Source organism: Amblyomma americanum, chromosome 5 (assembly GCF_052857255.1).
Source record: "Amblyomma americanum isolate KBUSLIRL-KWMA chromosome 5, ASM5285725v1, whole genome shotgun sequence".
Lineage (NCBI taxonomy): Eukaryota > Metazoa > Arthropoda > Arachnida > Ixodida > Ixodidae > Amblyomma > Amblyomma americanum.
The window spans coordinates 200,608,765-200,636,441 of NC_135501.1; the positions used below are offsets into that span (position 1 = coordinate 200,608,765).

Genomic DNA, 27,677 nt, shown 5'->3' on the forward strand with positions numbered 1-27,677 from the left:
TAAGCTCTAAGTCTAACGTTCGACGGAATACCGTCTGGTCAGGATGAAGCATAATAACAGGATGAAGTTTGGGTCACTGACCAAGTCAAAAACAAACGAAAATGGCGTTTCGGGTCCCATACGGGACCCTTGTTCACAATAAGACTGTCTTCTTGCAACCATGGATGTCGTGAGCATCCCAAAGGCGTCCGACAGTCACACTGTGCACTGGCAGCACTGCCGGAGACAAACGTGGCTTATGCCACGCGAACTTTGACTAAACTACATCCACGACCCCCTTTCATCAGCGTCTGGTGTTGAACAGCCTCAGGGGGCACTGCTTTCACCTGCAGCCATGCCAGTTTTCTCGTTTCGATAAGTCGCCGTCCTGCTTACCGAAAACGCAGAAAACGACGCTGCGATGCAGTGCAGTCAAAGCAGCCGACAGTGCAGCTTTCGTGACTGGAGGCAGAGGGTGCACACGAAAAGAACCTTGCACGACCCGCAGCTGGCATATCGGGCCAGATGTCAGCGCGGGCCGAAGCGCACCAGTGCCGTCGGATCAAGTGTGACAAGGCAGAAGTGAGCACATCTGCAAAGAAAAAAAAAGATTAGACACGCAAGCATATTGCAGCTGCACACATACCGTGGAAGGAGAGTGGGCGTGACTGAAGCCTTGCGCCCCGGAGCTGAAAAAAGTAAGAAAAGCGAACAGACCTTGGCTGCAGCGGAAAACACGATGTGCCGCAGACCGCAGGCAGCGTCCGTTCTTCGGAGTTGCTGGACTAGGGTGGCGAGAAGTTCCGAACGCCAGTACGGCCACAAACCACCTGTCGCTCAGAATATATATATATATATATATATATATATATATATATATTCTAGTACCCTGGCGTTGTTTACAGCGTCCCCTGCTCTGATTGTGACAGCGTCTACATCGGCGAGACTGGTGATTTTAATAGACGCCTAAAAAAACATTGTAATGACGTTAAAAACAAAAAAGTGAACTCTAATGCTATCGCCGAACACTCCGTATCAACTGGCCACGATATTGACTGGGGTAGGGCACACGTGCTGGCAACTGAAAAGAATCTGTACCGTCGCCTTCACCTGGAATCATTATTCATTCAAACGACTAATCGCACCCTCAATCGCAACACTGGAAATCTAACTCCTGTATACGCACGCTCCCTGCGCCCTCTTTTCAAACGTATTTAATCCTGTTGCACTTTCTAATCCTTCTCATTGTGAACAAGGCTCCCGTACGAACGTCATTTTGTTTTTTGTTTTTTACTTTTGGTCGGCGTCCTCCTTTTAAGTTTTATTATGATCGTCCCCGACCAGACGAGTTTTCGTCCAACTCTCGACTTCATATATATATACACACACACACACACACACACACGCTCTTGGGCGTTCTGTAGAACGACATGGTGGCTTGGTTGCAACGCCGTTCGGAAGGAGTTTTCATTCCGTGACGCAAACGTCAGTGGCCTCGCATGTCAATCCTATTGAGGCAGCGAGAAAAGCAGGGCGTATGTAAGGTTTCCTCGCCGGCTCAGTATCTGCAGCTGACCTGCTTATTGTGAGCTAAGACTAAAGCTGTATACACGCCGCAAATACTATAGCACACCATGCTTCCGTCACGAACAAGAAACCCGATGGTGACAGCCCCTGAAACCTCTTGTCTACACTCAGCGTGTAGCTGCTAGTTATTATTCAATGCTCGCGGAAACAGTGCGAGTGAAGCTTAAGTTCCCCCTAACAGCCCAGAGCAGGTTTCACGGACACGTCGTCCTCGCCGCGAGGCCTTGCCCCGCACTCACCTTCGATGCCGACGGCCTGGCTCGGAGCTGTATTCCTCGGCAGTCGTCGGTTGGTCGCGAGTGCAGCGGCGTCCATGCGTCTCTGGTAGACGGTGAAGACGACACCAGCCCACTGGTACCGGGCACAAACTAATGTCCAGAAGAAATGCCGCTTGTACGGCGAAAAGTTCAGCGGCTAGCACCAACGCAGAAAGAACGACTGACGGTCGCATCTATGGTCGCATTTTTTTTACCCGCGAGTCAGCTGCTTGCGCATGCGCGTTGCCGTCGACTACAGGCCTTTTCAAAGGCGCTCTGCGCTGACGCACTCATCAGCGATAGAAACCATCCCCTGGGTGCCAGAGGCCGGGAACAGTGACGGTGTACTTCGCTGCGCCGCTGCTTCCATGGGCAGACGGCGCGTCGTAGCGTTTCCTGCAGCCGGGCATTTTTGCATTTTTTTTTGTTTTCGTTGTCTGCATCCGGCCCGTCTAGATAAAGTGGTATGAAGACTGCTTTAGACGCGCAATTTTGGCCATGCACGCCACACCTTGGGCGACGTTTTCACTGTTGCTATGCTGCGCTTTAAACAAGCGGACTGAATGAAGTAATTTTCGCATCCCTTCGTTTTAATTCAGAGCCCTAATGGGCTCTACCTTCCGCAGGGTGAATTAAGCGGCTTCGATGACTACAGGAGACAGTTGTGCATTATGCATCTATACGGCGAGACGGTGCACATGCTCGATTTTTCTTATTCTTCAGCGTCTTTATGGAGTGGCCGCGCTGTTAGCTCCTCGTGCGTGCCTCTCATTTTCTTGCTTGATTGCTTCTGCTAACAATCATATGATGGGCTCACAGCCCTCACCGACGGTGGGTGGCTCTTTGCCTCAGATGTCTGCAATGGATAGTAGTCCCGGAGCTCCAAGCCGGCGAGCAGAAAAAGAATGCCTTAACTCTGAGCTCGCGAGGATAGCTATGCCTTTTCCGGCTCAGAAGGCATGGTGTACGATGGTGGATACACCGAAGTAGTGAACCATCTTCCAAAGAGGAAGCTCCGCTGGATATTGGGGGCTTACAGGCCTGAAGTCGCCGAGCGTCCCAGCATTATGCCAGTTGCAGAGAGCAAGCATTTTCATATCGCTTATTGGTGTGGCTGTCGCGGCCGCTGATGACTTGAATCCCTTCAACAGAGAAACTTACAGCCTCTCCTGAATGGCTGGTTCCTGGGCAAGTTAAGGAGGTCCACATCAACGCCACGGGGAATGTCCTCTCTGTTAATGTGTCGAACCGGGCAACCTTGCACACTCTGAGAGTCTGCAGACCTGAAGTTGCCAAGCGTCCCAGCATTATGCCAGTTGCAGAGAGCAAGCATTTTCATACCACTTATTTGTGTGGCTGTCGCGGCCGCAGATGACTTGAATCCCTTCAACAGAGAAACTTACAGCCTCTCCTGAATGGCTGGTTCCTGGGCAAGTTAAGGAGGTCCGCATCAACGCCACGGGGAATGTCCTCTCTGTTAATGTGTCGAACCGGGCAACCTTGCACGCTCTGAAGGCCGCATCGAGCTTCAGCAGTACATGGGGGCCATTTTTCGCCGACGGAAGTACAACGGCTGTTGTGATTTCCGGCGTTGATGTGGGCATTAAACGTGACTTACCGAAGTTGCTGTAATCTAATGTGTGCATAACTGACATTTCTCGCTTTGAACGTGTTTGAAGAGAAGAAATTGCCGTCGCATGTAAAGTTTGAACTTGTGAGGAACTTTGTCCTCCCATATGTGCCTACGGCTTCTCCAATGCCGCAGACTGTCAAAGGTTTAGGCGTTGACGCTGCGTGCAGAAACAGGACAACATGACAGCCTTGCGCCGGCATTCATAATGGACCTACGTGCACAGTGGAAGCGCAGAAGTGCGCGAACTGCGATGGAACACACGAGGGAACCTTGAGGGCCTGTCCAAAGCTTAAAGCACAAATGAAAGTGCTAAAGAAAATGGTCGTGGATCGCTCCAAGTATAAGGGGAGGAAAATTCGGTCGTCGTCGCAGAACGCGTACCCTGACGTAGGCTGCACAAGTCAGCCACTACAGACCATGGTGCTAGCTACATGTAGAGAGGAACGGCTCAGTACTATGCTGTGCACAAGCCGTCGCCTGCGCCTCCACCAAGGCCGTATTTAGCGAGCACTCAGGTGTCCACAGTGATTCCGCTTCCGCGAATGGGCAATCTACACGTGCGGACGAACGAGTGTAGAATCCGTCGAGTGCATCTTCACTAGAGTGGTGCCTGGCATGCACCAAGTAAGAGTCAGCAGCATGGCCTCCTCTACCGTTGCATTCTCCTATAGTGATGGTCAGAGTCCTTCTTCTACGCGTCAGTCAGGATAGTTACCAGTACACGACTAGATCAAAACAATGGTCGCACAGCTAGCTGGTGTCCTGCGCCTAGCTGTTTGGGCTAGCTATACAGCGGTTGCCAAGACAGCCAGGCTAATCTTAACGGCTGTTGAACCCGTGCTTATGCTCCTAAGTATCGGACACATGTCATGACTTTGCGGCCACTGTCACAAGCAGAGGTGGGCAAATGCCCTCATTTTTACTTTTCCTTCCCCACCCTCACTTTTGAACTTAACGAGACGGAGTTAGAAGGAATTAGTGCCGATAACCCTCGTCAGGTCCGTGCAACGAGTCGCCGTGTCCCGTTACTGGTCGCTGTGCGCTCTAAACCGAAAGGAGTAAAAAGGAAGGAAGGAAGTAAGCCGTCTTCTAGCGCACTACTTTTTATAAAAGAGATTTCGCTAGAGAACGTTTTACTCCCTTTTTACTCCCATATATGGCTTTATTCTGGTTTATAGTGAACGAGGTGGTTCACCAGTGTGGCATGGGCGTGGACGCGTCATACAACTAAATGACTCCATGGTCACGTTCTTTTTGATGATGTCAGGACGGCGCGAAAACAACAAGGACCAGAGAGGCACACGAACACAACAGGACAGGCGCCAACTTGCAACTGAGGTTTATTCGCCCAAACCCTTACATTTTATGAAGCACCCGAGCCGTATCGCAGAAGCCTATCACACAGGAATAAGAGGTTGTAAACAGTAATCAGAATTCAGGAAGTAGGTGCTACTTCTTAGAGACCGTAAGATGCATTCATGCATTAATCACTACACTCCTGATAAAATCAAACAGGTCCCAAGATTATCCAAGCGCAAAACCAACAGGAAAGCAATTAATCCTCTCAACAAAGACCCACGCTTGGCCAAGGCAAACAGATCGCAATATCAAAATTCTTGCTTTAATACATCGTGTGATAATGAATGAATGACCAGCAACAAACTAGGAAAAAATTATGGACATGAAAACTTAAAACCTTCGAGAAATCCTCTCAGCGTCAAAGTACTAAAACAAGTGTCAAAACTTAAAAACCTTCGAGAAATCCTCTCACCGTCAAAGAACTAAAAGTATTGGATTCTACACAATTCTCGTTTGGCTGTTAAAACACATTTTCGAACAGCAAACTATGCAGAGAAAACTTCAACACATTAAAACCTAAAGACACCCTTCGAGAAAACCCACCTCAGCGTCACTGATTGAAATGGACGGTTTACTTACGCATGCGCTTCCCGCTTTCTTAATAAAATATCTCTCTACTACTTCTCGCTCAAACTTGTCTTTACCGCTCTTCAAAAAAAAATGTTTTGTCTAGTTCCGGACGACACGGTAACGGCGTACAATCCCAGATCAAAGAAAGGGCTGTTACCGTTTGACAGCGCACATTACAAACTCCTCAAAAGAGCAATAATCGCTAATTCCCTTCAGAATGCCTTGGGAAAGTCTTGCCATCACATGATGTCGGTGAGCTTTGGCGACCAAGTTCAGAGGTTGCAAGAAGCTTGTTACCCGCCCCTTTTGATTTCGGCTTTCTCCGAAATGGTAATTCAGAAGTTGAAGCAGCCTCATGATAAGAGACTTCCGGAAGCACGAAAGACATCTGTCCCTGTCATTCCCGACATTCACAAAGTTTTCCATGGCATAAAAAAAGTCGCAAGCAAACATCAGGTGCAAGTTGTGTTTTCGGCCCCATCAAAGCTGTCAAAGATCTGTACTATGACTAAACTGGACAAGAAACGACCGGTTTTCCCTATTAAACATCAAAAACAGTTCACCAAATTCTGGTCACAAGTTGTGTATCAGATTCCTCTAAGCTGTGGTCTCGTTTAGATATTGCAAACCGGTCGATTTTTCAATGAACGTGCCAGTGAGCACTTGCGGAATGTGCACAACCAACATGGAAGCTTCCTTGCAGACCACTGCAAAACCTGCAAAGAGTGTCGTCCGGAACTACACAAAACAATTTTTTTTGAAGAGCGGTTAAGACAAGTTTGAGCGAGAAGTAGTAGAGACATATTATTAAGAAAGCGGGAAGCGCATGCGTAAGTAAACCGTCCATTTCAATCAGTGACGCTGAGGTGGCTTTTCTCGATGGGTGTCTTTAGGTTTTAATGTGTTGAAGTTTTCTCTGCATAGTTTGCTGTGCCTGGATGTGTTTTAACAGCCAAACTAGAATTGTGTAGAATCCAATACCTTTACTCCTTTGACGGTGAGAGGATTTCTCGAACATTTTTAAGTTTTGACACTTGTTTTAGTACTTTGACGCTGAGAGGATTTCTCGAAGGTTTTAAGTTTTCATGTCCATAATTTTTTCCGAGTTTGTTGTTGGTCATTCATTCATTGTCACACGATGTATTAAAGCAAGAATTTTGATATTGCGATCTGTTTGCCTTGGCCAAGCGTGGGTCTTTGTTGAGAGGATTAATTGCTTTCCTGTTGGTTTTGCGCTTGGATAATCTTGGGACCTGTTTGCTTTTATCAGGAGTGTAGTGCTGAATGCATGAATGTATCTTACGGTCTGTAAGAAGTGGCACCTACTTCCTGAATTCTAATTATTGTTTACAATCTCTTATTCCTGTCTGATAGGCTTCTGCGATACGGCTCGGATGCTTCATAAAATGTAAGGGTTTGGGCGAATAAACCTCAGTTGCAAGTTGGCGCCTGTCCTGTTGTGTTCGTGTGCCTCTTTGGCCCTTGTTTTCGCGCAGTCCTGACATCATCAAAAAGCTATGCACCAACTAGCCCAAACCAAAGTACTTCTTGGGCAACGTTCCTTCCATAACCCAGTGCAATTTCAACCCGCACGGCTTTATACGTTCCCAGGAGCAGTGAGAAATAGGAGAGGGCCAAATTAAGGACCACCTGCCCCCTGTTTCTAACGCTGAGTATGTGCATGCTAAGTTCGTCATTATTTCTGTGTGTGTCACTGAGGCTGTGGCTTCAAGCAAAGGCGCCAGCCTCCAAGACTTGTAAAGGGCGGAATCAAGAAAGCGCGCCGTCGGTAGGCAGGAATCGAACCCGCTCCTTTGACGCTCTCTGGAGCAGCAGCCACGCGGGCTATTTGACTGAGATGCGTGTGCAAGGCTGACAGAGATTGAACGAAGACAGCACAGGGGGCCAGTTTCGTGATCGGCGAGCAAAATAATGCGTCGAGAACCTCGCCATTATGCTATATATTTTTGGTAGCGCCGAAAAGTTTCACATGTGCTCAATAGATGGCAGCACTATGCCATATACAGGATGCCTGCCTGATACCCGATTTAATATCTGTAGTGGGTCCTTGGACCTACGATATTAAACTTATTCTTGGAATATGGCGGAGTGCTTGGCTTGAAGCACTCTGGCACTGGTCGGCCCGGTATTGCACTGCCTCCGGGATCGCCCCGGGGCCTATGGGCCTATTAGCGCGTGGCATGTTTTCTTTCTATCTTTCCTCTCCTACCCTTTACCCCTCCTACTTTCATCACGCGGCAGTGAGCGTGGCTCGGCTTGAGCCAGTAGGCAGGCCCGTGCACTTTCCTTTTCCTTCTTACTCTCAACAACATCAGTTCAGGGCTCTGAGAGATATGGCTGGAGTTTATAGTTTGTGAGTTTGCAGTACAGGCTGCTTCGAAAGATACAAAAAAGTTGCGCGGCCAAAGTATTAAATTTTTAGGATATTTAGCACCTTTTTCATAATCGTGGGTTTGAAAGGTGTAAGCGCCTCGAAATGTGGCAACGCATTATTTTATGTAGCTTTTTTTTCTCGTGTCGCGATACCTGGGCACACTCACGTACGATATAATGCAGGATTAAAGCCCACCGAATGAAACGTGACTGTGTTACGTGACTTAATCCAGCTCATTGCTCAAGGTTCAACAATTCGGTTCGTACTTTATACAGAGAAAACGGCGGCAAAACTTCACTCAAACTTTCGACACCCACGGCTGACGCGACGAGACTGGGTTTTACTTGGCTCGGTTCGGCTCGACGCCCACATCCGGTTGGTGGCGCCAGCGATGACGACATAGCTTTGTCTCTCACAACATCAACACACTGATACCCTAGCTGTCGTATACTGAAGGGCTTATTCCATAACCGAGCTTTGTACACTTTCGTAACCGTGAAGGCCACTTCGCGACACAAGGACGCTGATGTGAAAGTAAGGAACAAAAACAAAACAAAAACTCGCACAGCAGCGCCGCCATGCGCCGTCCTTGTGAAACGAAGAGAGTGGTATCGCGTTTCCAAGCGCGTCGCCAGCTGTCGCAACCCGCAGTGATAACGCGGTGAGTCCACGCACTGCGTGCGTCCCTGCTTCCGCGTAAGGCATCTTTGCTTTGTCCCGCATAGTATACCACCCATCTCGGACGTAGGCGACGTAACGACGAAGGAGCGTGCACTTAGTCGATGGCGTGTCGGCGGAGGCCGAAAGTCCCCGAGGCGCGAAAGAGTGGGGCTCGCATTACTGCGGCTTCCGAGAGAAAGGTCGATATGCTTTTCCGCTGCACACGCACGCACTGCCTAAATCTACCTCGTGGGCACACATATATAAGTGTTAACGCAGAAGCATACCACAGAGCATGCACAAACATACAAGTGCTCTCGAAGCAAGTGGACGCACACAAACACACAGACTCAGATAGCGAAATACGTAACCGCAGAAGCCTGCACACGTGACGTGCGCAAATGCGTTCATGCGCATAAAATGGTCGCACGTACACACACACACACACACACACACACACACACACACACACACACACACACACACACACACACACACACACACACACACACACACACACACACACACACACACACACACACACACACACACACACACACACACACACACACACACACACACACACACACACACACACACACACACACACACACACACACACACACACACACACACACACACACACACACAAACTCGGCGCAGTGCGCGCAGTGGACGGCGAGATACGACGGGTGGCAACGGAAACGGGAGAAGCTGTTTTCCCCAATGCCTCTTTCCCCTCCGCCTCATCCACAGTGTTTCCCGATCGGAACGTCTCTTCCCTACGGACCCCACCCCACCCCCTCCCACCCGTCCGTCCGGGAAAGTGTTCCCCGCCGCTTGTCAAACACGCTCGGCGAGGCAAACGCTTTCAGCACGATTGAGTCTGAGAACGGCCCTTCTTTCTACGATGGCTAGCTTTACTACCGCGAACGGGGGAGCGGTAGCGGCGGGCGTGTGTTGTAAGCACCGGAGAGAGGGAGAGAGCAGCGTTTATGAGCTGCTTCCCCCGGAGAGAAAATGGCTGCTCCCGGTTCGGGACGAATTAGTTGTTGCACGTCGCGAACGAGAACGCTAGGGGGGGGGGATGTAACGGAAGACGCTTCTTTCGAGTACTGAGTTGAGCAACTCTGCCAACAAAAAGGAATGAGTAGGGATAAACGGAGGGATAGGGAAATGACGTGCTTAGAGAATGAAAGTCTAGAGAATCGAAGTCGTGCAACTAGCATTCTAGACAAAGACACAATAAGTCAGTTTTCTACGGGTCAGACGACCCCAGGTAGTCTCTTTAGAGCGATATAGATATGTACATCCGATGTCAAAAGTTTACGGGCCACGTGAGCTGCTAAAAACAGTGTTTCCCGTGTAGCCTTGGCACACAGTCTGAAAATGCAATGCACCCTGCTGCTTTCCCCACTAAAAGCCACTGCAGGTTTCAGTTTCCGGTTAGTTGCAATGGGGCCGCCGTGATGTATAAGGGGTTATAAGACGCGGGTTCGATCCCGGCCGTGGCGGTCGCATTTCGATGGAGGCGAAATGCTTGAGGCCCGTGCACTGTGCGATATCAATGCACTTTAAAGAACCCCAGGTGGTCGAAATTTTCTAAGCCCTTCACTACGGCGTCCCTCATAGTCTGAGTCACTTTGGGACGTTAAAACCCCATAAACTAAACCAAACTATTAGTTGCAATGGCTGGAACAAATTCAGCTTTTCGCACCTCGCGTCTTGTGCACAGGGTGTTAATTTGCTAGCACAAATCACGTCCGTGATAACGCAAGAGTATGTCGTGACTTAAAACCATCTCATTCGCCTGTTAGCCCGTAACAATGTTCTGTGGGTAGGCGTGGTCGGTTATGGCCGCATGAATCAAGGAGCCAATAATGCTGTCGAAAGTAAGCGGCCATCCGACCTAGGAGAGTGTGCGAGTTAGTGTTCGCATTGGGAGGGGAAATGTGTCATTCTGTATTTTCTCTCTGTTCTTTTTATAAAACGGCGCCGACACGTCTGACAGTTTTCCTTCCTCTTTCTGTTGCCATCAACTTCACATTTCAGGTGCTGGGTCGTTTCCAGTGAAATATAGTCGTCTATAAAATATGTCGTTAAAAGTTGCTGCGGGCGGAAAGTTGCCCCATTCGGCAGAACAAATGTGGGCCACTGAGCAGAAAATCTCCACCACCGTTAGACTCCATAACGGCCGATCCAACGTGCCCTGTGCATAGCATTTGTTAGCAGCCCAGCTTGTATTTTTCTCACGGGTACATTTTTTTTCTATATGACTGTTTACGACGACCGGTAAAGACAGATCGTGCTTACAAACTTCAATAGGCATGAGGGGAAAAGTATCTAAACCGAATAGACTGGTTTGTGGTGCTGGCTCTTTCTCCTGTCGTTCATTTAGTGCAACTCTGTTTTTATGTCCATTTCTCGCATTCGTGGCAAGACGAAACGCGACAGAGATTTCATCCTGAAGTATATGCTCGCGGATAAGAATAATGTGAAAACAATTATATATGCGTTAATCGCAATGAGAGAACAGGAGTTAATCAACTTAACGACCTCAGACACTGAAGAAGGGAACTTCTGGCTTTTCCCCTACCCTCTGAGCCAAGAAGAACCACCGGTAGCTGCCCCGCATTCTCCTGCCCAGCACAGGGCCTGCACCAAGCTGTATAGAATGCAGAGACGGATCATGTGATCATGGATGACGATTATTGCTGGTCATGGTGGGTGAACACGAAAATCGTAAGATCTCAACTGCCACAAGGCGATCACTTGATTGACGTCATTGAGCTTTCAGCTACACCATGACGCACAAACAGGAGGCTCGAAAAGTGCAAAATATTTCGCTGCAAAAAAGAGAACGCTCGACTCAGCAGCATTCCAGTATTTATACAACAGTATCTCTCTTTCATCGCGAGCTATGCACGAGGCAGAGACATCCAGAGGAAGTATTCCTGCCTTCTGGCTACTGTTGTGGTTTACCACAGCGAGTGGTCCCTTGAGCGAATATACTCAGCGCTTACTGTATACACTATACACCGAATACACAGTATACACAGAATATACACAGTGCTCAGCGCTTCGCACCATCCAGTATAGCATGTGAGGCAGACACATCCGAAGGAAGAGTCCCTCGGGCTGCTGTGCTCTGTTCACGTTGAATGAGAATGACCCCCTGTGTACAAATGCTGAATTTTCGGCGTATGCAGCTAGCATCGTCCCGTATGCCAACAGACATTCGGCTACGGACCACAATCATTGCCATCGTCGTAACGATCATAGTTTTCCCAAATTCAAAACCAGCAACTGCCACGCAGCCCACCGCTGATGGAAGGGGTCGGCTTAGGGCGTAGTCATCAATTAAAGAGGCAGTGCGTTCGGCAAGAACCCTCGGCTCGCTAAAAGCGATCCCGTGCCCCGAAGAGAGAGAGAGAGAAGGAGAGGAGAAATCGATGGACCTCTCTTTCCACCTTCGGCCTTCGCGTGACGAGGCGAATGCTGAAGCTTTGAAGGGGCCCGTTTTGTGGAGGGGAAAGGGAGGACAGTGCATCTAGGCGGACGGGAAAGCGTACGTAGCCGTTTCGATTCGCGTTAGGGCTCTTCGATTCGACGCGAGCCTCGCGTACTCTCTCAGAGCTGCAGTGAAGACGCTGAGATGGGGGTTACGGACTAGACCGCAACAGCACAAGTATGGCACATGGGCGCTACGTGTCTTGAATAGAAGTAGCTGGAAAACAACGCGCGCGTCTTTCTTTATTTATTTATTTATTTATTTAAACAGCACTTTCTACGGCTCTGTAGCTACCGTGTGGTTTTAGTAGAGGTGAACAGTGAATTCGCTTCTGCGTCGAACAAAAGGCATCGTTGGGAATTTTGTTACAGAAGCGGAGTATATTCGAAATTTGTTATTGGTTTTTCTTTTTCAAGAACTCTGCGTGCGCTACACGTGAAATCTGAACCTAATCTTTCTTTCACTGTGAAAGACAGGTGAACTGCAGAACATGTTCAGAGATGAGAATATTAAAATTCCTCACACTTGCGTCTGCTATGTGCGTTAAACGTTTATTACATAGTATTTGCTAAGAAATTATGGACAATCTTGCGTTTAGTGACGTGCTCAGAATACAAGCAGTCAAAGAACCGGGTCGCCAAGCAAGAAGAAAAACAGACAAGTGTTGTGTTAATTTTATGTGCGAGTCCTGGCTCAAAAATTCACTTTGTCATATCAATTCGTGCGTATTGAAGGGACAACTCGTTGAACATGCTCAAAAATAGCATAATCATATTCTATTCCCAACAATTCTGGACAAAAGCATTTTCGAAAGGGAAAGAGTTTATCAGCGCAATTTTTTTCATTTATTGTAAGATTTCACATAATAATCAATATATCCGCAGATCTCCCGTCAGCAGGCTTGCATTTTTTGCTATTAACGTTTTTGCTGTCGTCAAAAGCGTACCCCATTGGTTTTCTATGGCAGTATTTACTGCTCAATGCGACCTTGGAAACATTATAAAAGAAAGATTTTGCTACATATCGAAAGAATGAACCATTTTTTTTCAATATTATTATACCAGTACCTTGCACTTTTCTAATTTTCACAATTTTTGCTCAAGAATGTTGTACAGACTTTCGTGCAAGACGTGCAAACATTCCCATCAAATTGCTTTGAGACGCTGTTTGCGACAGCGGAATGAAACAGTGGCGCTTATCATAGGTGCCTTTAAATTGCTTACCTTTGTTCCAAGATGCGTAAATATTTATTGTGCGAGATGAAAAAAAAAAAACTCTTCACATTTTGTGCTAGAGTTTCTCTACCAACGGAGACGCGCCACCAAGTTAAACGCAACTTAAGGGAAAATAGCGCGAAATACGGGGACAAGTGAAGAAAACAACAGGACTAGCGCTATTTATCTTCAGTTCACTATTTTTCTTCACTATGTTTTCTCCACTTGTCCCCGTCTTTTGCGCTATTTTTCCTTAAGTATGTATCACCAATTCGCTCGTCTTGCCTTTGTGTTAAACGCAACATTCTGCTTTCAGAGGTAAAATTTAGCAAGACTTTTTTTTTACAAACGCACTTTATACGCAAGTACAGATAAGTAACACGTCAAGCTGGTTTTGAAATCAAGCCCAATAAGCGGAGCAGAAGGCTGAGGATGGGCGTCCGAGGTACAAAAAAATAAAAATCTAAAAATAGGAATCGACAGTTCTTCTAATTTCTTTGGTGATTTCCGCAAAGGTTGAAAGTAAAAAAATATAATACTAGAAAAGTAGGGGAGAGCTACGCAAGAAAATAAAAGAGCAGTACACAAAAAATGAATAACAAAGAAAACAAGCTGGCTAAAAGAACGAAAAGGGAAAAAGGAATGAAAGAAGAAGCGAAAGAAGAAGGGAAAGGGGTAGAATAATGAAAGATGAAAATACACAAGAAGGAGGAGGAAAAATGAAAAACATACGAGAGAAAAATAAGAAGAGAACAGGAAAAAATAACTGACACATTTTGAAGAAGCCAAAGCCGCGGTGGCGCAGTGGTTAGGGCGCTCGACTACTGATCCGGAGTTCCCGGGTTCGAACCCGACCGCGGCGGCTGCGTTTTTATGGAGGAAAAACGCTAAGGCGCCCGTGTGCTGTGCGACGTCAGTGCACGTTAAAGATCCCCAGGTGGTCGAAATTATTCCGGAGCCCTCCACTATGGCACCTCTTCCTTCATTTCTTCTTTCACTCCCTCCTCTGTCCCTTCCCTTACGGCGCGGTTCAGGTGTCCAAAGATATATGAGACAGATACTGCGCCATTTCCTTCCCCCCCAAAAAAAAACAATTTAATTCAAAGAATGTAGGAAGTAAAGAATATAAGGATGTGAAGAACAAGAAGAAACTAGAAAAAGAAAGAAGGAACGAAAGATGAAAATAGGAAAAACAGGACAAAAAAAGGCAGCCTGCTGGACGAAATTGGGACGGCGTATACGCGACTGGTGGCAGGCGGCCGCCCGAATTCACCGTCTCGCTTGGCCGAGCAACTAGGCGTGTCAGCGTGTTCAAAGCGACACGCCACGAGTCGGGCAGGCTGCGCATACTGTTTGCTCCTCCACGTCTTGCCGGACCGGGCTTCATTCGCATGAGTGAAACATTATCTTTTTCCGCCCGAAACGTGGCCTTCGCTCCGTCTCGCCTTTACCAATCATGATTATCATCATCATGCCATCTTTCTGTCCCGTCTAGTTTACATATTTTGATAGGCCTCGTCTATGCATGCGCGCGTTCCTGTCTGAACAAACGTGACCGGAACTCCGTGTCGGGTCGATTTGGTATTCCAATCCGCCTTTTAGAAGCGGTTGTAGGTCAGACGTCCGGCCTGCGTACGGTTGCGGTCGCCCTGAACGGCTGGAAAGAAAATAAGCATAAAAAATAAGCACTCATAGTTTTTCATTCCTTTTCCGGAAAGAACGAAGAAAAAAGGGGTGAATATAGGTCAGTCGGGTGATTGCGGTGCGGGACACATCAGCTGTGCTGGAGCAAGGCGTCTAATTTAGTTTGTTTCTCTAAGTTAGTCTACCGTTATCCAATTTAAGTCAAACCCAGAGCGCGTATTAACGTAATAAAGATGCACGCGATTGTACGTGGGTTGCTTTTCGCTTAATGGAACAGCCTGACGCAACCTATGCTCTAAAGCACTGAACGAAACGAGCAAGCAATGCTTTTAACTAAATGTGTTTGCATCCCGCTGCAAATGTTTAAAAACGCCGCGCAGTATTGCGTTGAGCTTGATAATTCACTTTGCACGGTGAGAGGAAACGTATAAAATTCACGTGAGCGGAACATAGTGAAATGGTCGGAGATCATTGTGTTTAATATCGGCTTTTGAGCTATTTTCACTGCGTTTTGCGTCGGCAAAGCTTCTTTGCTGATCGAATTTAGACGCGAAGGGCACGCGTTACTTCCGCAAGTCTCGATGACAAGGATTGAAAAGGCACTGAAGATTGTTAAACGAAATCATGACCAGTTTTGCTGTAAAGTATTCGCAAGCGGTGGGTCCTAATTTCATTGCAAGCTTTGCTGTAGCTGTCCTCCTTTTTGTACAGAGAGTTTCAACGAAGGCTCATTGAATGATCAAGTATTGTGCCATAGAAATGGCAGGCCCGTTGCTTGTGAAGAACATTAGGAGCAACGGCGAAAGCATACAACTAAAGAACGAGAAAATAGTAATACGAGCAAGTCTGCGAAATATTCATGCAAAACGCGCTGGTTAACTAGCGGTTTATTTCTTTAGCTTTGTACGTACACTAGTTAGGACGGCTCTTTACGAACTTCATGTCCATCTTTTAGACAAAAATTTTGAATATTGAAAAATTATAAGGTACTGTTATGGAGCTATTGAAGTTATAGGTGTCCATTCTCCCGATGTGTAGTAGAATTTTTCTTTTAAATTGTTTCCATCGCTCGAATTAGCATTTAAGACGGCCATAGAAAACGAACGGACAACGCTTTTGATGATAGCAAAAATGTTAACAGCAAAACAATGCAGGCCTGCCGACGGGAGATCTGCGGATATATTGACAGTTGTAGCGAAATCTTAAAATATATGAAAAAAAATGCGTTCATAAACTATTTCTCGTGCAAAAATGCTTTGGTCCAGAATTCTTGGGTATGAGCAACAGAAGACCAATGTGGGATCAAGTCAGTTTTGCTGTTCTTTTATTTTAACGCGTATGTTCGGTGAATGTTCATTTTTAGTTAACTTAGTTGTTACAGGTTACATACTGATTACAGAACCGCATTTTATAACTCGTTGCTATTTGATAATAGTTATGAACAGAAGTTGAATTAAAAGTGACGATATGCCCCTGTGGTAGGCGTTGTGGCTCGAGATGCTTTTCTTCAGTCATTTTCTTTTTCTTTTTCTTTTCAACGAAGCCTTAGCACGTACAGAGCGCGAGAAGCGACGGTGAACCCCGCCGGCATTAGACGTCACCCCATAGACTATCGATCTAGGGGAATTTAAGGTACACATCGAGAGAACGATCAAGCGTTATTCACTTAATCCATCAAATAAAAAGAGGCTCGCTGAAAATGAAGGAGGAATTGATTAATATTTACTCATTGTAACAGTAATTAGCGAGTGGTTTTGATAGTATTTGTTTTCGTAATTAACAGAAAAGTAATGTAAAGACGCCACATCGGCGATGGACACCGAACAAATGGCGTCCGCTTGTAGCGCACAGCGCTCAGGAAATCAAGACCTTCTGGTGGCCTTCATTCAAGAAACTCGTCTTTGTATGAATATGAAGCCTGGCTTTGAGGCTGTCATCCAATCCTAATCCGGTCGTGTATTTTTAAATATCGATTGAGAACCTGCACGTCTGAATCATGAGAGTCAAGTTTTCGCAGTCAACTTTGTTCTCCTTATACGTCCTCCTGACCCACGCATTTAAAACCTTACAACCAGCATGGGTCGACGTCTCTGATGGAAACTTAGAATTTCTGAGATATATTTCCTGCACTGACGTAATTCTTTAAAAATGTGCCACGCCTTGTCAGAGCAAAAATAACACTAAGAGAGAAACACACATTATACCGGCCTTCCCAGTACTTCACGTTGCCTCTTCATTGTAGAGGAGCACCTAGTAAACGCGTTGTGATGTGTATGACTTAGTAACGTGTATTTGAGATGTGCACTGATTTTAGAGTAATTAAAAAACAAGACCAATTTTACATATGCTAAGCAGGCGTCAGAAATTGCACGGAATGAAAAGGCGGTGCTAAGACGCTTCATTGTACTGAAACAAATGGTGCGCATGTGTATGTAGTGGCGTAGTATGTCGTGCAGTGTAACCTAGATAGTGATTGGTGACTAGTAATCGATGGTCATGATTGGTGATGGGTAACCGGCAATGAGATCGGCAGTTGTGATTACAATCGATAAACGTGATCGGTAATGTTATTGTGGATTGGTAATCGATAAGAAATTAGAAATAAAATATAAAAAAGAAGGGTAATGTTATTGTGGATTAGTAATCGATAAGAAATTAGAAATAAAATATAAACAAGAAGGGGTAATGTTATTGTGGATTACTAATCGATAAGAAATTAGAAACAAAATATAAACAAGAAGGGGGCGCTATCGCGCCTGCTCTAAAGGCGAAGCTTAAAAGCGTCCTCTTAATTTTGGTATTTTTTTTCTTATTGTTGTTATTATCGTTTATACTTCCCTTATACTCTGCACCTCATACCATCATTTCTCAGGGACCTCTGGCTTCCGCTCTCGTCGTGTTTCTTGTATACATGATTAACTTCCCTTTCGTTCTACTATCTTCTATCCACGCCTCTTCCATGTCAATATTTAACGACCTACTAGGCCTGTTACGCTTTTCCGAGGCCGGTACACTTTCTATTTTTTTCTTTTTGCTCCCAACACTGCTGAGTTCAGCTCACAAACGCACAACTCGTACGGTGGACTTCTGCGGAAGTGCTCGCTTCCTTCGCGGCATGCCCACTCGTTTGTCAGCTCTCGCACCCTGCATTAAGTCTACCTGAAATATTCAACACCCCGGCTTGCTTGCAACGCGTTGGCAGTGCGGCGTCGCAGCTTTCACCGCATAACTTTACTGAGCTGTTGGGGTTGCCCCAAGCACAAGCTGTAGGTAATAAATGCGACTATATATAAAGCCCGTTGCGCGCCATGCTGGGATTGTCCTTTGCCATATCGCAGCGTCACGCGCATGTTTTCGTGCGCCATGATGTGTCGCGGTGCACTTGATTTCCGCACTGCACCATTGAGCTCAGTGCCACGCAGTTAAGCAGTGAAAGACAAGTCCTATTATGAAGCAGTAATACATATAGAATACGCTGGTGAAATAAAGAGCCTAGAGTACAAAATTATTTCCTTCCGCTGTGGTCTAAAGATTTCGCCATGCTCTATCCATTTTGGGACATTTCTTTTTTTTTTTTACGCGCTATGCATCAGAGGAAAGCACTACAAAAGAAAGTGCAATGAAAATAACAACTAGGCGGAACGTCCGTGAAGCAATGGCGCTTTGCGTGGAATTCCCGCGAAAGCAGTCACATTTCCTCAGCCAAGATTAACCAAGACACTCCATCTTCCCGCCGCAAAGAATACCTCGGTATCCGAGGCAATCCACCAGAACACCGCAGATAGCGCCGCCTAGACTCCTTCATGGCAGCGAGAGCTAGTGGAACAGAAAAAAAAAACTTGTTAAGTCAGAGGGCACGCTCACACATAGCCGCACACAGACATACACAAATAGGCACCCGCTACGACGGACCTGACTCGCGGCGTGTCACATATTTCCCGCGGTCACCCCACCAAGAATTCCTCCTGCAGCCTAGGCGGTTTCTTCGCCACATATCTCGACTGCCCGCTGGCAAAGCTTGCCCTGCAGTTATGTGTTTTTTTTTTTTGGGGGGGGGGGGGGGGGGAATCTAGCGACACAGAAGGCGAGGCCTCATCTTCATCTCCTTTTCTTTTTCGCCAGCGTATATTTCGTAAGGATAAAAAATAAACGTAAGACAACATCATTAACAAAAAACAAACAAGCCAGAAAACATGACGACAGAGCTTTGGGCAGGGCATGTGTCCGACGCCTTAACCTCCCCACAGACAAACAAGCGATGACGACACAATGGAGAGATTTATACGTCGTCGCTTCAGTGAAAACGGCCGGTAAAGGTGGGGGGAGGTCTGGAGGTGCTGGAAAGAGTCTCTATCTCTCCCTTCGCTTTCTGATCCTAGCCGCTGCCTCCACGCCCTGACTCCTACGGAGCTAACGACCCGCCAACAGCGCACCGGGACCCGTAAGGTTGTGTGTGTGTGCGCGCCTGCCTGCTCAGATGCAGTAAAAAAAAAGGGGGTGGGGGGCGGTAATGTCGTCGGGGGTTGCTGCTCCCTGGGGAAAAACAAATACGGTCATTCTCACGCAATCCCCTTCTCCATCTTCCTTCCCACACCCCTTCCACTACGCCCTATGCTTTCTTCTCTCTCCTTTCTCCTCTCCACCCTCCCTTCTCATTGTATTCCCTCCCCGCTCAGCACCTGCTGCGAGATAAACATTGCCACACCCAAGGCTGCTCTCTCAATAAGCCGCCCCACTCTCCGCATCCCCGCCCTTCTGGGTCCGCTATGCGTCCGGACGTGGTGCAAATTATTTTGGTCCCAAAAGTGCCCCGTTATGATCTTCTCAAGCCAAAGCCTTCGGGACGTGACGTCATCGCGTGCGCCCGAGAAAACATACGAGAAAATATCGTGACGTCATTGCGGGGGCGCGGGAAAACAAACGACAAATAGAGAAATAATGAGCGGATAAGGCAGAGGGAAATCGCCGAGGGAAGAAAAGAGGGAAAGGGTGGAAAGATGAGGAGCAGAAGAGCTGAAGGGGAGGGCGACAATGTGGGGGAGCCACACCTTTTTGCTTCTTTCTGTGTTTCGTGCTTTTTTTTATTCCGAGTAGATTGTTGTTCTTTCCGTCGCTCGTGCATTAAACATCCGCCCCGTCCATATTATAGCTGCGCGATCGTGTCGTAACGAGGCGGCTGGAAATAAAAGTTCCAGGGCGAGCGTGCATTCGCGCGGCTCGCGAATTTCGTCGGCCGTTATTGGGGCTTGCATATAATTATGCGTCCCGCCCTGGGGTCGTTTCGGAATGCAGGCTATAATCAATGCTGGTACATTTGATGCGTAGAGTTTGAGCGTGGAGGCAACATCTGATGGCCCGTTACTTTCACATTTGAAGAGAAATTAGCACAAGAGAGGGAGAATACGAATGTGTTAGAATGAATTTAACGTAAAGGCTTATCTATATGCCTCTCAAAACAAGGGTGTGTAACAGTTGCATGCTGCAAGTATGCAGTTCTGCAGACATAAGCGCAGGTCAACGAAAAAACCTCGCAACTAGATTGAGGATTGTACAACGTGAATTATGGAACTGGAGCTAATTATATCGAAACGTAAATAAGCAGTATCGAATAGGCGGGATATGCAATGCAGAGAAGATATAACTGATTTGCTGTTTTGGTGACTCACTAGATTCGTAGGACAATCTGTAGTAAGTGAGGTTTAAGGCCTGCAAACGCTACTAGGGCTGGAAGAAGGTCACATGTTACGTGCTCCTTGGATTGAGTTGCAAAACATTTATTTCGTCAGAAGGCAAAATGCAGATGGTCCGTGCTAGGTGCCTATCAGCCCACGGCTGACAGCGACCTGAGTAACCCATTCAATGACCCGGGTTTAAATAACAAGGTCTGAGCTGACCAACACGGCCTCTCATTGCTCGAGACTAGGAAATTTGAGGAACTTGTTGAAGACGCGCGATTTTGAAACGCGCGCTTTCTGAAAGCCAAAATTTGTATAGACCCAGCACTGAAATTGGTCGCATGTTCGAAACTCTCAAGAGTGATAGTGCTATAACCAACTCTTACCTACACGTGTCTAATTGCAAACATGCACTTAACTGTGATAGTTGAAAAGTTAGCTATCTAATTTGACAGGACTCGCCTGTATGCAGATTCATCTATTCTTAAAAAAATTCTTGTTCACCTTCGCGAAACAGCTTGTGTAATAACCTTGACTACAAAGTTTGTTTGTTTTTTTGTGGCAGAACCGGCTGTATTGACGGTCACGAGAACGTTATCTTCCCAGTGCATGGTTGAATTTTATTATGTATCCACTATTGTTTTTCGTTAAAGCTTAGGCGTGATCTAGTGATTAGATCTCTGTACAAGGATCTGTCCCAATAACCACTTCCCTGCGAGGAACGTCATAGAGCCAATCAGAGAGCCAATCAGAAAACCTTACTACACCTACTTCATACTGCACTGGCTAAGACTTGTCGATTCGAAAGATAACCAGATAAGGGATATTTTGATAAGCCTGCAATTCTTTTTTTCTAAATTCTAATTTTTCCAAAATTTCCTAATTGCATCTGTCCTCCTGGATCTCTTCCGCCCCCTGCTATGTTTTCCTTCCCTCGAAATGCACATTTTGATCTAACAAATTTATCAACTCAATTTACATAACATGACCCGCCCAAGTACATCTCCTTGTAAGTTCAGGTACGACGTCACAGTAACTGGCGTTTCTTTACTATAATTCACGCAGCTCTCTGTCTGTCTCTTAATGTTACCCCTATCATTTTTTTTTTCTGCACTGTGACTGCGTGAACATTACTGCGTAGACCCTCAAGCAACGAACTGCATCAAATAAAGATGTGTTTTTGAATAACAGCATGTGATGACACGCCTTTTCCGGGCATATTTCATAGCAGCTCAAGATTCCAAGGATCATGCGTAGGTTGCGGATTCTGCTGACGACGGGTGGATTCTTCTGGGGAACACAAAGACGCAAAATCCCTAAAAGGGAAAGTACGCCAGTGCCTTTTCACGACGCAGTTCGAATGGCACGTTCCAAAACGGATGCGTGTGACGAAACATAAAAGCAGTAACAAACTTGCAAATGTGGAGATCCAGTGTGGCCGAGACACATATTGTTCCGAGAGCATATCTCGTCGGAGGCTTGCCTTGGCTTGGCTTTCTGTACACTTCACGGATTCCAGTGACATCTACGAATCCCCGAGCGGACGATTGGGGATGACATCTCGGATTGTTTGTGTCCTGGCGCTCAAAAAAGATCCGTTTATTCCCTTACTTCTCTTTTTTTTTAACCACGTGCTACTTTCCCTTCTAGGACATCGTTTCGTCCATCTTTTGCATCTGATTTGCAAAGGGAAGCAAAGTGAGGGACTGCAGATGTAAAAAAAAGACAGTCAAAAGAAAATGAGCCAACTAAAGAACGAATGAATGGAAATGTATCCTATTTCAGAGAAGCTTATTCACTCGGCGAAGAAACTGGGAAATCGCACAACGCACAACACTCGTGCTATTCAAATGTGGCGAAAAGTGTCGCGCCCGGCTGCGCTCGGGTCGAGGCCAAGTCATGCGCGATAATACTTGGCATTAGGGAAAAGCACATTTATGAGAGCTTAGACAGATGCTGTTCGTAAACAAAACGCTTACGCTTATGCTTTGCCTGCCTGTAAGAGAGAGAGAGAGAGAGAATGAAGGAAACGCAGGGAGGTTAACCAGAAGTGAGTCTCCGGTTTGCTACCCTACACTGGGGATGGGGGATAGGGGTTAGAAAGATGACAGAGAGGTAAACGCAAAAAAAAAAGAAAAAAAAGGAACATGCACACATGGAGACACACACACACAAGGCGTTCCAGTTAAAGTCTTTCACACAGCCCGGTAGATTGTAAGAAGCGCAAAAGCGCTTGCACGGCCTTCTTCTGCGACGGTAGGTACTTGCGATGTTGCAGAATTCTTTTTTCGGATAGCGGTTGGTCGTCCAGTTGGTCAAGTTCGTGGCTAAGGCATGCCCTCTGTGGACCGTACTGCGGGCAGGAGCACAATATATGGCCAATTGATTCTTCATGGCCGCAGTGGTCACAGGTTGGGGTGCCGGTCATCCCTATGCGGAAGGCATAGGCTTTAGTAAAGGCAACACCCAACCAAAGTCGATATAAAAGCGTGGCGTCTCTACGGCGAAGCTGTGATGGCGCTCGAAGACTTAATGTTGGATCAAGTGAGTACAGTCGCGTATTTCTGAAATGTGGCTCATTCCATTGCGACTCGGTGTACTGCCAAGCAAGTAGGCGGAGCTTCCGTGCCGCGTCAGTTCTAGAAAGAGGAATTGGGACGTGGCGCTCCTCAGTATGGGCTGAGCGGGCAGCGTGATCCGCCCGTTCATTGCCGATAATCCCGCAGTGACTTGGAAGCCACTGGAACGTTATTTCATGGCCGGCATCACTTATATGGTGTAACGTCTCTGCAATATGGAAGATTAGTTGTTCGTGCGGTCCGCGTCGTAGAGGTGACAGTAGAGACTGCAGTGCCGGCTTCGAGTCGCAGAATATTGTCCATTTGTGTGGCGGTTCATCACCAATGTGATGAAGGGTAGTTAAGAGCGCTGCGAGCTCTGCTGCCATCGATGTTGTCGCGTGGGTCGTCTTAAATTTGATTGTTGTAGCTTTCGCTGGAATGACGATTGCCGCCGCGGAGCTGCTTGGAAGGACAGATCCATCAGTGTAGATATGCGTGGAGTCACGGTAGTTCTCGTACAAATGTAGTAGCGTGAGCTGTCTAAGGGCTGGTGATGACAGATCAGCTTTTTTCGAGATACCAGGTATTGCGAGGTTGATTTTTGGCTGAGCGAGGCACCATGGAGGGATCGAAGGTTTCGCAGCCGGAGTGAAACAAGCTGGCAATGATTCTTCATATGCAGCGATGTGGATGCTATATGCAGCAGGAGGCAGCCTGTCGGAGGCCTGGCATATATGCGTACGTAGTTGGGAATACGTCAGAACCGTCCGCGACAGCACGGCTCATTAGAGAGAATTAGCATAGTGCAATCCGCGTGTCGCTGCCGTGATCAGCTCACGCGTGGACACAGCATGCGCCTGTGCAGTGGCAGGGGTCCGTTCCTATGGCCATCTGCGTAATAGCTTCCCGGGGAAGCAAATCGTGATAACGGAACGCGGTTCCCACTGTACTAAAAATTCTTTATACCCCAACGCGTAATTCGCTAATGCCCCAGACAGGGATAAAATCGCCCCATCACAGAGAGCGTACCTAATCGCAGGTAAAGAATCAAATAACCGATAACACCGCCCCATTTTCGGGTATAATTTTTACTTGTGGAAACGTTTTGTGTAATATTAGTAGCGCGCGCCACTTTTTAATGCCCAGTAATACATATAATTGTCCATTCAGGGACGAAATGCATAATCACGGCCATACCGTCCAGTAATGAATTACACCAGATCAGCCAGGGATAAAACTTTACTTGAAAAACAGTTCCATGCATTGCACTTCCTTTTTGCAGCACATCTCACGCTAAGGCGGAGTCACGGATAAAAGTCCCCTGTCGCGGACAGAGCTTCCAGTAATGGGCAACACCTAACCAATCCCGGATGTAATCTTTACTTGAAGAGGAGTGTCGTGTCTTGCGCTGCCTATCAATAGTGCGTCCCTTGCTGTGTTCTATCGTGGTTAAAATCCATGCTTTCATAGACTTCCGGACCCCGTAAAGTATCTGTTACGGGTCCAATTGGACTTATTTTTGGAAATGTGGCGGAGAGTTTGAAGGATGCTTCACTCCCGCCACCGGTTGGCCCGGTATTGCACTGCCTCTGGGATCGGCCTTGTCTTTAGCGCGTCTTTACTATCCTGTCTTTCTATCCCATCTTTCAACTCTCCTTCTATCTGCACGTGGTAGCGATTGTGGCTCGTCTTGAGCCAGTGAGCAGGCCTGTGCACTTTCCTTCCTTTATTTCCTGGTAGCAACAGACAGACAGATTTCACAGACTGAGGGCCTAATCGCGAATAGCACAGGCTCAGTTGCAAATGGAAAATTTTCTTTCGGAAGAGTTTCGTGCATTCGGGTGCCAGTCCTTTGACGCATGCTACATCTTTCTGCGTTACACTCTATTGCACTGCACTGCACTGCCCTGAACTCCATGGTTCTGGCTGGGGGATAAGTACATATGCGCTATGGTGGTTTTGTATCTTCCGTTGCCCTACAGTCATTCCGCGGGCCCCATTTGCCTACAAATTCAATGTGGTATCGCAGAAACAACGGGCGTATTTACGCGTTGTATTCGGCTCATAGGGCGCAAGGGAAGAATAGGCGCAAGAGGACTGCACACAACTTTACTGGAAACGATACGTTTCGGCCCAATCTGTTATTCATTCTTCACGGAAAAGAAGAAAGAGCAGTCATGAATCGAAACTTTTCGGCGACGAACTTCTTCCATCGAATAACAATCTCTGTCTTCCTATTTTTTTCCTCTCGATTTACGGGAGGGGCCAATACAGGCGGGGAGAAGTGATTTCGAAGTGATGTCGCTTAAAATGTTGTCTTCGAGCATTTCATCCAGGACAGAGCTATTCATATATTTATTTTCCTATTTTTCGCGCCCGCTTCTCTACACATCGGGAGAATGACACTCGTTGGTGCTTGAGATCTGAAATGGAAAGTTTTATATTTGCATAAACGAAAACGTATTGGCGGTGAGTGGTATGACGGCTCTCGGCGCAGCGTGCTTCAACTTATAAGATATACACGTAGCGTGTTCTTTTCTCTCGAACATGTCCAGCATCCTTGAGCGAAATTGTCGAATATTGTAATGTTGTAAGCTACTGTTATGCAGATATTGAAGATAATAATGGTCCAGTCTTCCAATGCATAGAAAAATCTCTCTTTTAAAGTTTTTTTTTTCCATTGCTCACATTGAGCAGTTAAGACTGCCGTAGAAAAAAACAATGAGTAACGTCTATGACGATAGCAAGAACGTTAATAGCAAAAAAAAATCCAAGCCTGCTGACGGTATATCGGCGGATATATTGATTGTTGTGAAATCTTATGAAAAAGTGGCGCTCATAAACAACTTCCTGCTGAAAAAATGCGCTTGGACAGAATTGTTGGACATGATCGTCGAACAGGCGAACCCCGAACACAGAGGAAGGTCTTGGGTTGTTTTTTTTTTTTGCGCGTTTTTTGCCGAGTGAAAGAAGTAAATAAAAATAAATCGAATAAATATCCGCGACTGGGGTTCGAACCAGTGGCAGCGCGAACAGATCAGCTTCGCTGGTCACTGCGCGAGAGCACCAGGCTACTGCCGCAGCTTTTATTATTTTCTTTATTGCATGGAAATAGTACCGAAAAGAAAAGTGTAAGCACGCTTACCCCACAAAACACCAGGCCACTTTACCCCTGCATAAACCCTCCTTCCAAAACATCAAAAGTCTGGGAGGCACACACATGCATCCAGATAGGGGAGCCAGCTATGCGGGTCTTGCGGGGCAGCATACACTCCCCGCACCAAAGCGCATTGTTCACGAAACAGAGATTTCAACTACCGTGGTGATTCGGCGTGGAGGTCCATCATGAGGCTCTTCCTGCAGAGAATAAATAGTTCCAGCAACATGAATAGATCATAAGGCACAACACAGTTTTTCTCAGCAGGCAAAAAAATGGACACTGTAGGGTGTGATGTCAATGTCCTTCTTAATTGTTCGTTGTAATATGTCCCAGAAGAAAACAGCATCAGTGCACATAATAAAACAATGGTCAATTGTCTCTAGTGTATTGCACAGGCGGCAGTTCACCGACCATGGCTCAAGCATCTCCTTAGCATGAAGCCATGCCTTCACAGGCATCGTTGACACGTGCAGTTTAAAGAATTTTTTTGCAGCAGAAGAAATGCTCATTAGCCTAACACGTTTTAAAACACTCGTGTCAAGAAACTCCAGAAACGTTTGCCGATACAACGGTACAGGGAACAAATACTCTGTAAGTGCTCGAGTTTGCTGCCTTCTGGAAAGGCTATACAGGTAGTCTAAAGAACCCGCCGCGGTGGCTCAGTGGTTAGGGCGCTCGACTACTGATCCGGAGTTCCCGGGTTCGAACCCGACCGCGGCGGCTGCGTTTTTATGGAGGAAAAACGCTAAGGCGCCCGTGTGCTGTGCGATGTCAGTGCACGTTAAAGATCCCCAGGTGGTCGAAATTATTCCGGAGCCCTCCACTACGGCACCTCCTTCTTCCTTTCTTCTTTCACTCCCTCCTTTATCCCTTCCCTTACGGCGCGGTTCAGGTGTCCAACGATATATGAGACAGATACTGCGCCATTTCCTTTCCCCCAAAACCAATTATTAATTATTATGACGAGGTTATCGCCGCAGCCGAACACGCTTAGTGTTGTTGTTGTTGTTGTTAGCCTATCAAAAGATGGCACATACCCACACTGGGGGATCGGCCAAGAATCGGCCGATCGGCTTAGTGTTTGGACTGACACCCTCTCGCGCTATGCATTGCACATCGTCGTCTTCATCAACTTCCATCCGCAGCGCGAAGGAACAGACCACCGCGGTGGCTGAGTGGTTATGGCGCTCAGCTGCTGGCCCGAAAGACGCGGGTTCGATCCCGGCCGCGGCGGTCGAATTTCGATGGAGGCGAAATTCTAGAGGCCCGTGTACTGCGCGATGTCAGTGCACGCAAAAGAGCCCCAGGTGGTCGAAATTTCCGCAGCCCTTCACTACGACGTCCTTCATTGCCTGAGTCGCTTTGGGACGGTAAAACCCCATAAAAACAATAAAAACTTATGTCTTCATCATCGTCGTTATCGTTCATGCAATTCTGTTTTCGCTCGTTTGTAAAAGGCGAAAGTTCTCGAT

At 46.9% G+C, this 27,677-nt stretch overlaps 1 protein-coding gene across 2 annotated transcripts in view; it reads left to right on the forward strand.

Annotated features, from left to right (window-relative positions):
- Positions 1-27,677, forward strand: part of LOC144133408 (uncharacterized) — a 111,841-nt gene that overhangs the window by 51,445 nt on the left and 32,719 nt on the right. The gene's annotated exons all lie outside the window — the stretch shown is intronic.